This window comes from Neolamprologus multifasciatus, chromosome 10 (assembly GCF_963576455.1).
Source record: "Neolamprologus multifasciatus chromosome 10, fNeoMul1.2, whole genome shotgun sequence".
Taxonomy (NCBI): domain Eukaryota; kingdom Metazoa; phylum Chordata; class Actinopteri; order Cichliformes; family Cichlidae; genus Neolamprologus; species Neolamprologus multifasciatus.
This window is the reverse complement of record NC_140448.1, coordinates 11,017,010-11,031,810: the sequence shown is the minus strand read 5'-3', so window position 1 is coordinate 11,031,810 and position 14,801 is coordinate 11,017,010.

Genomic DNA, 14,801 nt, shown 5'->3' with positions numbered 1-14,801 from the left:
CCTGTGTTCAGTGGTACATTGTCTTATCTAATGCAAGTTTAACACATTAAAGCCAAACTTATCATTCAAAACAGCTTTTTAAGAGATTTTAGCACAAACTCAAACTATTGTGGTGATCCAAGAAACAATAAATGTGTCTGGATCATCCCAGGTTTTGTTTTTAACCTCATTAAACCAAGTTTACATTTTCCTCTAAACGGGCTGCAACACCCAGCTGCACAAAACCTTCACTTTTTTTAACAGTTTCACTCTTTGAATATTTTTCATTTCTTACCATCAGAATTCTCCAAAAGATTTTTAGAAGAAATTATTTTCTTTCATGCATCACCAACTGAACTTTTTATGTAAACGTCTCAAGTTCCAACCTAACCTCATTTAATTTTGCTTAGCAAAGTACTTGTAACTCTAATATTTAGTAAGAGTATATTTCTTATCATCTATTGGTCATCTGACCTGATAAACTTCAATTAACATTATAACACAGGAGTGATTGTCTCTAAAAATGGACTCCTGCACACTTGCAGACATTTTTCCATCACAACTTATGGATGATGAATGATTTGATTAAAGCTGTGAAAACATTACTGATAAACTTCATGTGATATTACATTAAAGCCAATTTCCTATTAAAATCAGGGACTTTTGAGCAATAGTGTGTACTGTATGTTTGTATGTAACTGTGTCTGACCTGGATTTTATCACCAGTTTCAAATAAGAATTTTCTTTAAAGTCTGTCTTTAAATACAAATGAAGTTCAACTTTAGCAAGGCTGATGGTAAACTGGCCCTAACAAGTCCACTTTATTGCGTGCTCATTGACTTTCTTTTATCAGAGCTGTTTACAAGTCCACTTTATACATGCTTATTAATCTATCACGCTTATCAGTGGCTCATGGTTGCTTAAAGCCTATGTCTGAACTTGAGCACAGAGCCAGAGCATCATTCAATCCTACCTGCTGCCTATCTTGGCAGCAGCTCAAGGATGACAAACTCCACTTTCTCTGCATCAAGACAGCTCATAACTTTTTAACATTCTCTCCTGATAGTCTCATATCATCTGCTCTAATCAATAACCGTACACTATAATTACAATGTAGACTACAGCTCAAAAGTCTGAGGTGAATTAGAAATGTCTTGTTTTCTGAATAGACTCAAATTTAGTCTCATATTGAATCACAGCAATTAATCAAAAGAGTAAATAATCATATAAATGCTTAATATTAACACTGATCACAAATCATGAATGATTTTAATAGAATATCTACAGAGGTGTTCAGAGACCCATTTTCAGCAATAATCCCTCCTGTGTTCAGTGGTACATTGTCTTATCTAATGCAAGTTTAACACATTAAAGCCAAACTTATCATTCAAAACAGCTTTTTAAGAGATTTTAGCACAAACTCAAACTATTGTGGTGATCCAAGAAACAATAAATGTGTCTGGATCATCCCAGGTTTTGTTTTTAACCTCATTAAACCAAGTTTACATTTTCCTCTAAACGGGCTGCAACACCCAGCTGCACAAAACCTTCACTTTTTTTAACAGTTTCACTCTTTGAATATTTTTCATTTCTTACCATCAGAATTCTCCAAAAGATTTTTAGAAGAAATTATTTTCTTTCATGCATCACCAACTGAACTTTTTATGTAAACGTCTCAAGTTCCAACCTAACCTCATTTAATTTTGCTTAGCAAAGTACTTGTAACTCTAATATCTAGTAAGAGTATATTTCTTATCATCTATTGGTCATCTGACCTGATAAACTTCTATTAACATTATAACACAGGAGTGATTGTCTCTAAAAATGGACTCCTGCACACTTGCAGACATTTTTCCATCACAACTTATGGATGATGAATGATTTGATTAAAGCTGTGAAAACATTACTGATAAACTTCATGTGATATTACATTAAAGCCAATTTCCTATTAAAATCAGGGACTTTTGAGCAATAGTGTGTACTGTATGTTTGTATGTAACTGTGTCTGACCTGGATTTTATCACCAGTTTCAAATAAGAATTTTCTTTAAAGTCTGTCTTTAAATACAAATGAAGTTCAACTTTAGCAAGGCTGATGGTAAACTGGCCCTAACAAGTCCACTTTATTGCGTGCTCATTGACTTTCTTTTATCAGAGCTGTTTACAAATCCACTTTATACATGCTTATTAATCTATCACGCTTATCAGTGGCTCATGGTTGCTTAAAGCCTATGTCTGAACTTGAGCACAGAGCCAGAGCATCATTCAATCCTACCTGCTGCCTATCTTGGCAGCAGCTCAAGGATGACAAACTCCACTTTCTCTGCATCAAGACAGCTCATAACTTTTTAACATTCTCTCCTGATAGTCTCATATCATCTGCTCTAATCAATAACCGTACACTATAATTACAATGTAGACTACAGCTCAAAAGTCTGAGGTGAATTAGAAATGTCTTGTTTTCTGAATAGACTCACATTTGATTTCATGTTGAATCACAGCAATTAATCAAAAGAGTAAATAATCATATAAATGCTTAATATTAACACTGATCACAAATCATGAATGATTTTAATAGAATATCTACAGAGGTGTTCAGAGACCCATTTTCAGCAATAATCCCTCCTGTGTTCAGTGGTACATTGTCTTATCTAATGCAAGTTTAACACATTAAAGCCAAACTTATCATTCAAAACAGCTTTTTAAGAGATTTTAGCACAAACTCAAACTATTGTGGTGATTAAAGAAACAATAAATTTGTCTGGATCATCCCAGGTTTTTTTTTTAACCTCATTAAACCAAGTTTACATTTTCCTCTAAAGGAGCTGCAACACCCAGCTGCACAAAACCTTCACTTTTTTTTAACAGTTTCACTCTTTGAATATTTTTCATTTCTTACCATCAGAATTCTCCAAAAGATTTTTAGAAGAAGATTATTTTCTTTCATGAAAAACTGAAAAACCAACTGAACCTTTTATGTAAACGTTTCAAGTTCCAACCTAACCTCATTTCATTTTGCTTAGCAAAGTACTTGTAACTCTAATAATTAGTAAGAGTATATTTCTTATCTTCTATTGGTCATCTGACCTGATAAACTTCAATTAACATTATAACACAGGAGTGATTGTCTCTAAAAATGGGCTCCTGCACACTTGCAACATTTTTCCATCACAACTTATGGATGATGAATGATTTGATAAAAGCTGTGAAAATATTACTGATAAACTTCATGTGATATTACATTAAAGCCAATTTCCTATTAAAATCATTGAATTTTGAGCAGTAGTGTGTACTGTATGTTTGTATGTAACTGTGTCTGACCTGGATTTTATCACCAGTTTCAAATAAGAATTTTCTTTAAAGTCTGTCTTTAAATACAAATGAAGTTCAACTTTAGCAAGGCTGATGGTAAACTGGCCCTAACAAGTCCACTTTATTGCGTGCTCATTGACTTTCTCCTGTCAGAGCTGTTTAACAAGTCCACTTTATACATGCTTATTAATCTATCACGCTTATCAGTGGCTCATGGTTGCTTAAAGCCTATGTCTGAACTTGAGCACAGAGCCAGAGCATCATTCAATCCTACCTGCTGCCTATCTTGGCAGCAGCTCAAGGATGACAAACTCCACTTTCTCTGCATCAAGACAGCTCATAACTTTTTAACAGTCTCTCCTGATAGTCTCATATCATCTGCTCTAATCAATAACCGTACACTATAATTACAATGTAGACTACAGCTCAAAAGTCTGAGGTGAATTAGAAATGTCTTGTTTTCTGAATAGACTCACATTTGATTTCATGTTGACTCACAGCAATTAATCAAAAGAGTAAATAATCATATAAATGCTTAATATTAACACTGATCACAAATCATGAATGATTTTAATAGAATATCTACAGAGGTGTTCAGAGACCCATTTTCAGCAATAATCCCTCCTGTGTTCAGTGGTACATTGTCTTATCTAATGCAAGTTTAACACATTAAAGCCAAACTTATCATTCAAAACAGCTTTTTAAGAGATTTTAGCACAAACTCAAACTATTGTGGTGATTAAAGAAACAATAAATTTGTCTGGATCATCCCAGGTTTTGTTTTTAACCTCATTAAACCAAGTTTACATTTTCCTCTAAAGGAGCTGCAACACCCAGCTGCACAAAACCTTCACTTTTTTTTAACAGTTTCACTCTTTGAATATTTTTCATTTCTTACCATCAGAATTCTCCAAAAGATTTTTAGAAGAAGATTATTTTCTTTCATGAAAAACTGAAAAAACCAACTGAACCTTTTATGTAAACGTTTCAAGTTCCAACCTAACCTCATTTCATTTTGCTTAGCAAAGTACTTGTAACTCTAATAATTAGTAAGAGTATATTTCTTATCTTCTATTGGTCATCTGACCTGATAAACTTCAATTAACATTATAACACAGGAGTGATTGTCTCTAAAAATGGGCTCCTGCACACTTGCAACATTTTTCCATCACAACTTATGGATGATGAATGATTTGATAAAAGCTGTGAAAATATTACTGATAAACTTCATGTGATATTACATTAAAGCCAATTTCCTATTAAAATCATTGAATTTTGAGCAGTAGTGTGTACTGTATGTTTGTATGTAACTGTGTCTGACCTGGATTTTATCACCAGTTTCAAATAAGAATTTTCTTTAAAGTCTGTCTTTAAATACAAATGAAGTTCAACTTTAGCAAGGCTGATGGTAAACTGGCCCTAACAAGTCCACTTTATTGCGTGCTCATTGACTTTCTCCTGTCAGAGCTGTTTAACAAGTCCACTTTATACATGCTTATTAATCTATCACGCTTATCAGTGGCTCATGGTTGCTTAAAGCCTATGTTTGAACTTGAGCACAGAGCCAGAGCATCATTCAATCCTACCTGCTGCCTATCTTGGCAGCAGCTCAAGGATGACAAACTCCACTTTCTCTGCATCAAGACAGCTCATAACTTTTTAACAGTCTCTCCTGATAGTCTCATATCATCTGCTCTAATCAATAACCGTACACTATAATTACAATGTAGACTACAGCTCAAAAGTCTGAGGTGAATTAGAAATGTCTTGTTTTCTGAATAGACTCACATTTGATTTCATGTTGAATCACAGCAATTAATCAAAAGAGTAAATAATCATATAAATTCTTAATATTAACACTGATCACAAATCATGAATGATTTTAATAGAATATCTACAGAGGTGTTCAGAGACCCATTTTCAGCAATAATCCCTCCTGTGTTCAGTGGTACATTGTCTTATCTAATGCAAGTTTAACACATTGCAGCCAAACTTATCACTCACTCACTCACTGATCAGAAACAGTATGCAGCTGGAGTATTTCTGGATCTCAAGAAAGCATTCGACACAATCAATCACGACATATTAATTAATAAACTGGAACGGTACGGGATCAGGGGGGTTGTACTGCAATGGGTGAAAAATTATTTAAGTGACAGGAAACAATTTGTGAAGCTGGGTGTCCATTCCTCATCATGCTTGGACATTGCTTGTGGTGTTCCACAAGGCTCTGTACTGGGTCCAAAATTATTTATTATTTATATAAATGATATTTGTAAGGCATCTGATATATTAAAATTAGTATTATTTGCAGATGACACAAATATTTTTTGTTCTGGGGGGAATCTAAAGGAGCTGCTGGATACAATTACTTCAGAAATGTGCAAAATTAAAAAATGGTTTAAGAGGAACAAACTATCGCTAAATCTAAGTAAAACTAAAATAATCTTATTTGGGAATTCCCTTAGAAATGCACAAGTGCAGATTCATATAGATGGTGTGGAAATTGAAAGAGTACTTGAACATAAGTTTCTTGGTGTGATTATAGATGATAAATTAAACTGGAAGTCTCATATTAATCATATACATAACAAAATTTCAAGAAGTGTCTCAATCTTGAGTAAAGTAAAACACATTCTGGACCACAAATCACTCCACATTCTCTATTGTTCCCTGATTGCACCATATTTAAATTACTGTGCAGAGGTGTGGGGCAATACTTACAAATGTTCGCTATCATCAATCTTTATATTACAAAAAAGGGCCATAAGGATAATCCATAAAACTGCTTACAGAGATCATACAAATCCACTATTCTTAAAATCAAAAATTCTAAAATTCACAGATCTGGTTCATTTTCTCACTGCACAAATTATATATAAAGCAATAAATAACCTGCTTCCTGACAATATTCTAAAAATGTTTTCTGAAAGGGAACGGGGATACAATTTGAGGGGGGAATTAAATTTAAAACATCCTCGTATCCGTACAACATTAAAAAGTTTTTGCATCTCTGTGGGTGGAGTGAAGCTGTGGAACAGACTAAGTAAAGATATAAAGCAATGTCCGAGCATGGCACAGTTTAAAAAGCGGTTTAAGGAGATGGTTTTTACAGGGTACAGGGAAGAGGTAGAGATTTGATAGGGTGTTCTTGTCTAATATTTTCTTATGTGTGCGGGTGCACAGGTATGTTGGTATGGGTATATATATATATTTGTAGGTTGTGTATCCTTTGAGGTGTTACTGGGGTTATTGAAAATGTGTATATGTGCGTATGTGTATATATGTATGTATGGATAGATAGAAACATATATGTATATATATATATATATATAAAAAAAAAAGAATAATAATTAAAAAAAAAAAAACACATGACATATAATGTACTTGCAAGGAGGTATTTCTGTAGTCTATAGATGACTAGATAGTGGAAAAGGGGTGGGATTAAATAAGCTCTTGTTTCTTCCTGCTCCTTTTTGAACATGAAAGTTATTTGTAGTTGTGGCTGCTCGTTTTCTCTTTGTTTTGCTTTGTTTATTTGTCTCTTTTAATTCTATGTTGTTGTACTTTATTAACATGTTCAAAATAAAGATTCAATCAATCAATCAATCAATCAAACGTATCACTCAAAACAGCTTTTTAAGAGATTTTAGCACAAACTCAAACTATTGTGGTGATTAAAGAAACAATAAATGTGTCTGGATCATCCCAGGTTTTGTTTTTAACCTCATTAAACCAAGTTTACATTTTCCTCTAAAGGAGCTGCAACACCCAGCTGCACAAAACCTTCACTTTTTTAACAGTTTCACTCTTTGAATATTTTTCATTTCTTACCATCAGAATTCTCCAAAAGATTTTTAGAAGAAATTATTTTCTTTCATGCATCACCAACTGAACCTTTTATGTAAACGTCTCAAGTTCCAACCTAACCTCATTTAATTTTGCTTAGCAAAGTACTTGTAACTCTAATAATTAGTAAGAGTATATTTCTTATCATCTATTGGTCATCTGACCTGATAAACTTCAATTAACATTATAACACAGGAGTGATTGTCTCTAAAAATGGGCTCCTGCACACTTGCAGACATTTTTCCATCACAACTTATGGATGATGAATGATTTGATCAAAGCTGTGAAAACATTACTGATAAACTTCATGTGATATTACATTAAAGCCAATTTCCTATTAAAATCAGGGACTTTTGAGCAGTAGTGTGTACTGTATGTTTGTATGTAACTGTGTCTGACCTGGATTTTATCACCAGTTTCAAATAAGAATTTTCTTTAAAGTCTGTCTTTAAATACAAATGAAGTTCAACTTTAGCAAGGCTGATGGTAAACTGGCCCTAACAAGTCCACTTTATTGCGTGCTCATTGACTTTCTCCTATCAGAGCTGTTTAACAAGTCCACTTTATACATGCTTATTAATAGAAGGTAGAAGGACACTTCTCCAACTCCAACCCCCGACGCATGTGGCAAGGACTCCAGACCATTACAGACTACAGGACCACCAAACCCTCCCCCGCATCCTCTGATGTCTCCTTCCTCAACGAGCTCAACAACTTTTATGCTCGTTTTGAGCGAGGGAATCCAACAACCACAACCAAAGCAGACATGACGCCACACCACCAACCTCTGACTCTCTCCCCCACCGATGTAGGAGCGGTGCTGAGCAGGATCAATGTCCACAAGGCTGTAGGTCCTGATGGCATCCCCGGGCGTGTTCTCAGAGCGTGTTCTGGGGAGCTTGCAGGAGTGCTCACAGACATATTCAACCTGTCCTTGGCCCACGCTGTGGTACCGGCCTGCTTCAAATCCACCTCCATCATCCCGATACCCAAAAACTCCAACCCATCAAGCCTCAACGACTACCGCCCAGTAGCACTCACCCCCATCATCACTAAGTGCTTAGAGCAGCTGGTCCTAGCACACTTCAAATCCTGTCCCCCCCCCCCCCCCCCCCCCCCCCGGACCCCCACCAATTCGCATACCGCCAGAACAGGAGCACAGAGGATGCAGTCTCCATCGCACTGCACTCTGTCCTCTCACACCTGGACAACAACAACACATACGCCAGAATGCTGTTTATAGACTTCAGCATTCAATACAATCCACCCCTCACAACTCATCAGGAAACTGACAGACCTGGGCATCAGTTCCCTCATCTGCAAATGGTTACTGGACTTCCTGACCAACCGCCCCCAACATGTCCGGCTGGATAACCGCTGCTCATCTACAATTACAATGAACACCGGTGTACCACAAGGCTGTGTGATGAGCCCCTTCCTCTACTCCCTCTTCACCCACGACTGCAGACCTGCTGATGGTTCCAACACCATCATTAAGTTTGCAGATGACACCACGGTGTCATCAGTGATCATCATCATCATCATCATGTCATCATCGGTCCTCATCAGTGACAACGATGAGGCCGCCTACAGGGAGGAGGTGGATCGTCTGGCTGAGTGGTGCGACAGAAACAACCTGCTGCTTAACACAGAGAAGACCAAGGAGCTCATCGTGGACTACAGGAGGAATGCTGACCCACATCCACCCATCCACATTAAGGGGACGGCTGTGGAGCGTGTGAGCAGCTTCAAGTTCCTGGGAGTCCACATCTCCGAGGATCTCATCTGGACGACCAACTGCTCCAAGCTGGTCAAGAAGGCTCACCAGCGCCTCTTCTTCTTGAGGACTCTGAGGAAGAACCACCTGTCCTCAGACATCCTGGTGAACTTCTATCGCTGCACCATCGAGAGCATCCTGACCAACTGTATAACAGTCTGGTACGGGAACTGCTCTGCCTCGGACCGGAAGGCGTTGCAGAGGATTGTGAAAACTGCCCAGCGCATCGCCAGAGCACCACTTCCTGCCATAAAAGACATCTACAGGAAGCGGTGTCTGAAAAGGGCTGGGAAAATCATCAAAGACCACAGTCACCCATCACATGGACTCTTCACCCTCCTGCCCTCTGGGAGGCGCTACAGGAGCCTCCGGACTAAGACCACCAGGTACCGGAACAGCTTCTTCCCCACAGCTGTCAGACTCCTGAACTCTGCCCCCTGACATCTGACCCAAATTAAACTCATGGACTGAACATACACACACCCACAACCACCTACACACACACACAATGGACAACTGTACCCTCAAACACACAATAATAACATGGACTGAACCACCACTCACAACCACTATCACTTTATATAGCCTCTGTGGAAATTATCCACATATCTCACTTATCTTACCTGCACTACTGTATAGTTCTGTGTAAATACTCATTCTGTACATACGATAATTTTTAATCCTACAACTGTTTATAACTTGCATAGTTCACATTTCTGTATAACTGTATATCTCAGATTTCTGTATAGTTTTTTATTTCATATTTATATCCTGTTCATAGCCTGTACATACTTATAGTTATAGAATAATCATAACATACTTCATACCGTGTACATTATAACATACCATAATAGACCCATTTCTGTAATATACTTACATATCTATATTATTGCTAATATATATTGTAATATATCTATATCATGGCTAAAGCACTTCTGGATGGATGCAAACTGCATTTCGTTGCCCCGTACCTGTGACATGTGCAATGACAATAAAGTTGAATTCTATTCTATTCTATTCTAGTCTCATATCATCTGCTCTAATCAATAACCGTACACTATAATTACAATGTAGACTACAGCTCAAAAGTCTGAGGTGAATTAGAAATGTCTTGTTTTCTGAATAGACTCACATTTGATTTCATATTGAATCACAGCAATAAATCAAAAGAGTAAATAATCATATAAATGCTTAATATTAACACTGATCACAAATCATGAATGATTTTAATAGAATATCTACAGAGGTGTTCAGAGACCCATTTTCAACAATAATCCCTCCTGTGTTCAGTGGTACATTGTCTTATCTAATGCAAGTTTAACACATTAAAGCCAAACTTGTCACTCAAAACAGCTTTTTAAGAGATTTTAGCACAAACTCAAACTATTGTGGTGATTAAAGAAAGAATAAATGTGTCTGGATCATCCCAGGTTTTGTTTTTAATCTCATTAAACCAAGTTTACATTTTCCTATAAAGGGGCTGCAACACCCAGCTGCACAAAACCTTCACTTTTTTAACAGTTTCACTCTTTGAATATTTTTCATTTCTTACAATCAGAATTCTCCAAAACATTTTTAGAAGAAATTATTTTCTTTCATGCATCACCAACTGAACCTTTTATGTAAACGTCTCAAGTTCAAACCTAACCTCATTTAATTTTGCTTAGCAAAGTACTTGTAACTCTAATAATTAGTAAGAGTATATTTCTTATCATCTATTGGTCATCTGACCTGATAAACTTCAATTAACATTATAACACAGGAGTGATTGTCTCTAAAAATGGGCTCCTGCACACTTGCAGACATTTTTCCATCACAACTTATGGATGATGAATGATTTGATAAAAGCTGTGAAAACATTACTGATAAACTTCATGTGTAACATTAAAGCCAATTTCCTATTAAAATTAGGGACTTTTGAGCAGTAGTGTGTACTGTATGTTTGTATGTAACTGTGTCTGACCTGGATTTTATCACCAGTTTCAAATAAGAATTTTCTTTAAAGTCTGTCTTTAAATACAAATGAAGTTCAACTTTAGCAAGGCTGATGGTAAACTGGCCCTAACAAGTCCACTTTATTGCGTGCTCATTGACTTTCTCCTGTCAGAGCTGTTTAACAAGTCCACTTTATACATGCTTATTAATCTATCACGCTTATCAGTGGCTCATGGTTGCTTAAAGCCTATGTCTGAACTTGAGCACAGAGCCAGAGCATCATTCAATCCTACCTGCTGCCTATCTTGGCAGCAGCTCAAGGATGACAAACTCCACTTTCTCTGCATCAAGACAGCTCATAACTTTTTAACAGTCTCTCCTGATAGTCTCATATCATCTGCTCTAATCAATAACCGTACACTATAATTACAATGTAGACTACAGCTCAAAAGTCTGAGATGAATTAGAAATGTCTTGTTTTCTGAATAGACTCAAATTTAGTCTCATATTGAATCACAGCAATTAATCAAAAGAGTAAATAATCATATAAATGCTTAATATTAACACTGATCACAAATCATGAATGATTTTTAATAGAATATCTACAGAGGTGTTCAGAGACCCATTTTCAGCAATAATCCCTCCTGTGTTCAGTGGTACATTGTCTTATCTAATGCAAGTTTAAAACATTAAAGCCAAACTTATCATTCAAAACAGCTTTTTAAGAGATTTTAGCACAAACTCAAACTATTGTGGTGATTAAAGAAACAATAAATGTGTCTGGATTAGGGGTGGGCGATATAAACGATATAAGATAGAAACGATATAAATTTGGCCAACGATAGATTTTGACTATATCGGTCTATTGCGAAAGCGCATGTTGATGATGTCATCAAGCTGCACCTGTTTTGGTCGAAAGCATGCAGCAGCTAAAACCATTATCATCTGCAAATTATGCCGGGCGACAGTCATAGCAAAGAGATGAAGCACTTTTAAAATAAGGGGAAAGCCAAAAACTGCGCTTCCTCCACTTCCGTAACATTGATTCATTAATGTTGAATTCTCTCGCAGCTGCTCTATTCCCATATTGTTGCAGTATATTAATAACTAACCTTGTATTGTGGATGAATAATCTCAGTTGTTCTCCTGACTGAAGTTTGGGCCGTGTATAGCATCCTGCTATGCGATTGCATTTGTCCCTGACCACCAGAATATCTCACGTTAACTTTTAATGAGTGGAAAAAAAATTGGCGTTCATCCTCCAGCTTCACTGTGCTAATGTTATGCTAACATAGCTGTGTCGCTAGCAATCACGTAGCACAACATGTTTAGGTGGAATCTAGCGAGCTAACGAGCTAACTTCCTGTTAACTTCTAACTCCATTAAATGTAATAAATTCTGTTTTCATGGATGCATGGATGTTAAACTTAATTATTACACCTGGTAAAACAACAACGCTGATGATTTAATTAAAGATAAAAGAATTTAGACCATTTTTAACTCTCAGTATTCATTTGACTTTGGGAGCTGAAATTGACAGTGTTTTGGACCCAGATTACTCCACGAAGCTCCTCACTACGGCAGCCGTAATGCTCTGACAATCCATCAAGCAGTGCGGCTTACCAAAGTTGAACTAAAACATTTTTAACAGATTTCTGCACGCCCAAATCGGTTTGAGGTCAGTAAGCACAACCAGAATTCATACATAAGGAATACTCTCGATTTTTGAGAAAATTAAAGGATTTTAAGTGTTCCTTATAGTGTGGAAAATACATTATACAGAAGAAAATAATATATCGTGATATATATCGTTACCGCACATGCTTCAAATTATATCGCGATATGAATTTTAGGCCATATCGCCCAGCCCTAATCTGGATCATCCCAGGTTTTGTTTTTAACCTCATTAAACCAAGTTTACATTTTCCTCTAAAGGGGCTGCAACACCCAGCTGCACAAAACCTTCACTTTTTTAACAGTTTCACTCTTTGAATATTTTTCATTTCTTACCATCAGAATTCTCCAAAAGATTTTTGGAAGAAATTATTTTCTTTCATGCATCACCAACTGAACCTTTTATGTAAACGTCTCAGGTTCCAACCTAACCTCATTTAATTTTGCTTAGCAAAGTACTTGTAACTCTAATAATTAGTAAGAGTATATTTCTTATCATCTATTGGTCATCTGACCTGATAAACTTCAATGAACATTATAACACAGGAGTGATTGTCTCTAAAAATGGGCTCCTGCACACTTGCAGACATTTTTCCATCACAACTTATGGATGATGAATGATTTGATTAAAGCTGTGAAAACATTACTGATAAACTTCATGTGATATTACATTAAAGCCAATTTCCTATTAAAATCAGGGACTTTTGAGCAGTAGTGTGTACTGTATGTTTGTATGTAACTGTGTCTGACCTGGATTTTATCACCAGTTTCAAATAAGAATTTTCTTTAAAGTCTGTCTTTAAATACAAATGAAGTTCAACTTTCGCAAGGCTGATGGTAAACTGGCCCTAACAAGTCCACTTTATTGCGTGCTCATTGACTTTCTCCTGTCAGAGCTGTTTAACAAGTCCACTTTATACATGCTTATTAATCTATCACGCTTATCAGTGGCTCATGGTTGCTTAAAGCCTATGTCTGAACTTGAGCACAGAGCCAGAGCATCATTCAATCCTACCTGCTGCCTATCTTGGCAGCAGCTCAAGGATGACAAACTCCACTTTCTCTGCATCAAGACAGCTCATAACTTTTTAACAGTCTCTCCTGATAGTCTCATATCATCTGCTCTAATCAATAACCATACACTATAATTACAATGTAGACTACAGCTCAAAAGTCTGAGATGAATTAGAAATGTCTTGTTTTCTGAATAGACTCAAATTTAGTCTCATATTGAATCACAGCAATTAATCAAAAGAGTAAATAATCATATAAATGCTTAATATTAACACTGATCACAAATCATGAATGATTTTAATAGAATATCTACAGAGGTGTTCAGAGACCCATTTTCAGCAATAATCCCTCCTGTGTTCAGTGGTACATTGTCTTATCTAATGCAAGTTTAACACATTAAAGCCAAACTTATCATTCAAAACAGCTTTTTAAGAGATTTTAGCACAAACTCAAACTATTGTGGTGATTAAAGAAACAATAAATTTGTCTGGATCATCGCAGGTTTTGTTTTTAACCTCATTAAACCAAGTTTACATTTTCCTCTAAAGGGGCTGCAACACCCAGCTGCACAAAACCTTCACTTTTTTTAACAGTTTCACTCTTTGAATATTTTTCATTTCTTACCATCAGAATTCTCCAAAAGATTTTTAGAAGAAATTATTTTCTTTCATGCATCACCAACTGAACTTTTTATGTAAACGTCTCAAGTTCCAACCTAACCTCATTTAATTTTGCTTAGCAAAGTACTTGTAACTCTAATAATTAGTAAGAGTATATTTCTTATCATCTATTGGTCATCTGACCTGATAAACTTCAATTAACATTATAACACAGGAGTGATTGTCTCTAAAAATGGACTCCTGCACACTTGCAGACATTTTTCCATCACAACTTATGGATGATGAATGATTTGATAAAAGCTGTGAAAATATTACTGATAAACTTCATGTGATATTACATTAAAGCCAATTTTCTATTAAAATCAGGGACTTTTGAGCAGTAGTGTGTACTGTATGTTTGTATGTAACTGTGTCTGACCTGGATTTTATCACCAGTTTCAAATAAGAATTTTCTTTAAAGTCTGTCTTTAAATACAAATGAAGTTCAACTTTAGCAAGGCTGATGGTAAACTGGCCCTAACAAGTCCACTTTATTGCGTGCTCATTGACTTTCTCCTATCAGAGCTGTTTAACAAGTCCACTTTATACATGCTTATTAATCTATCACGCTTATCAGTGGCTCATGGTTGCTTAAAGCCTATG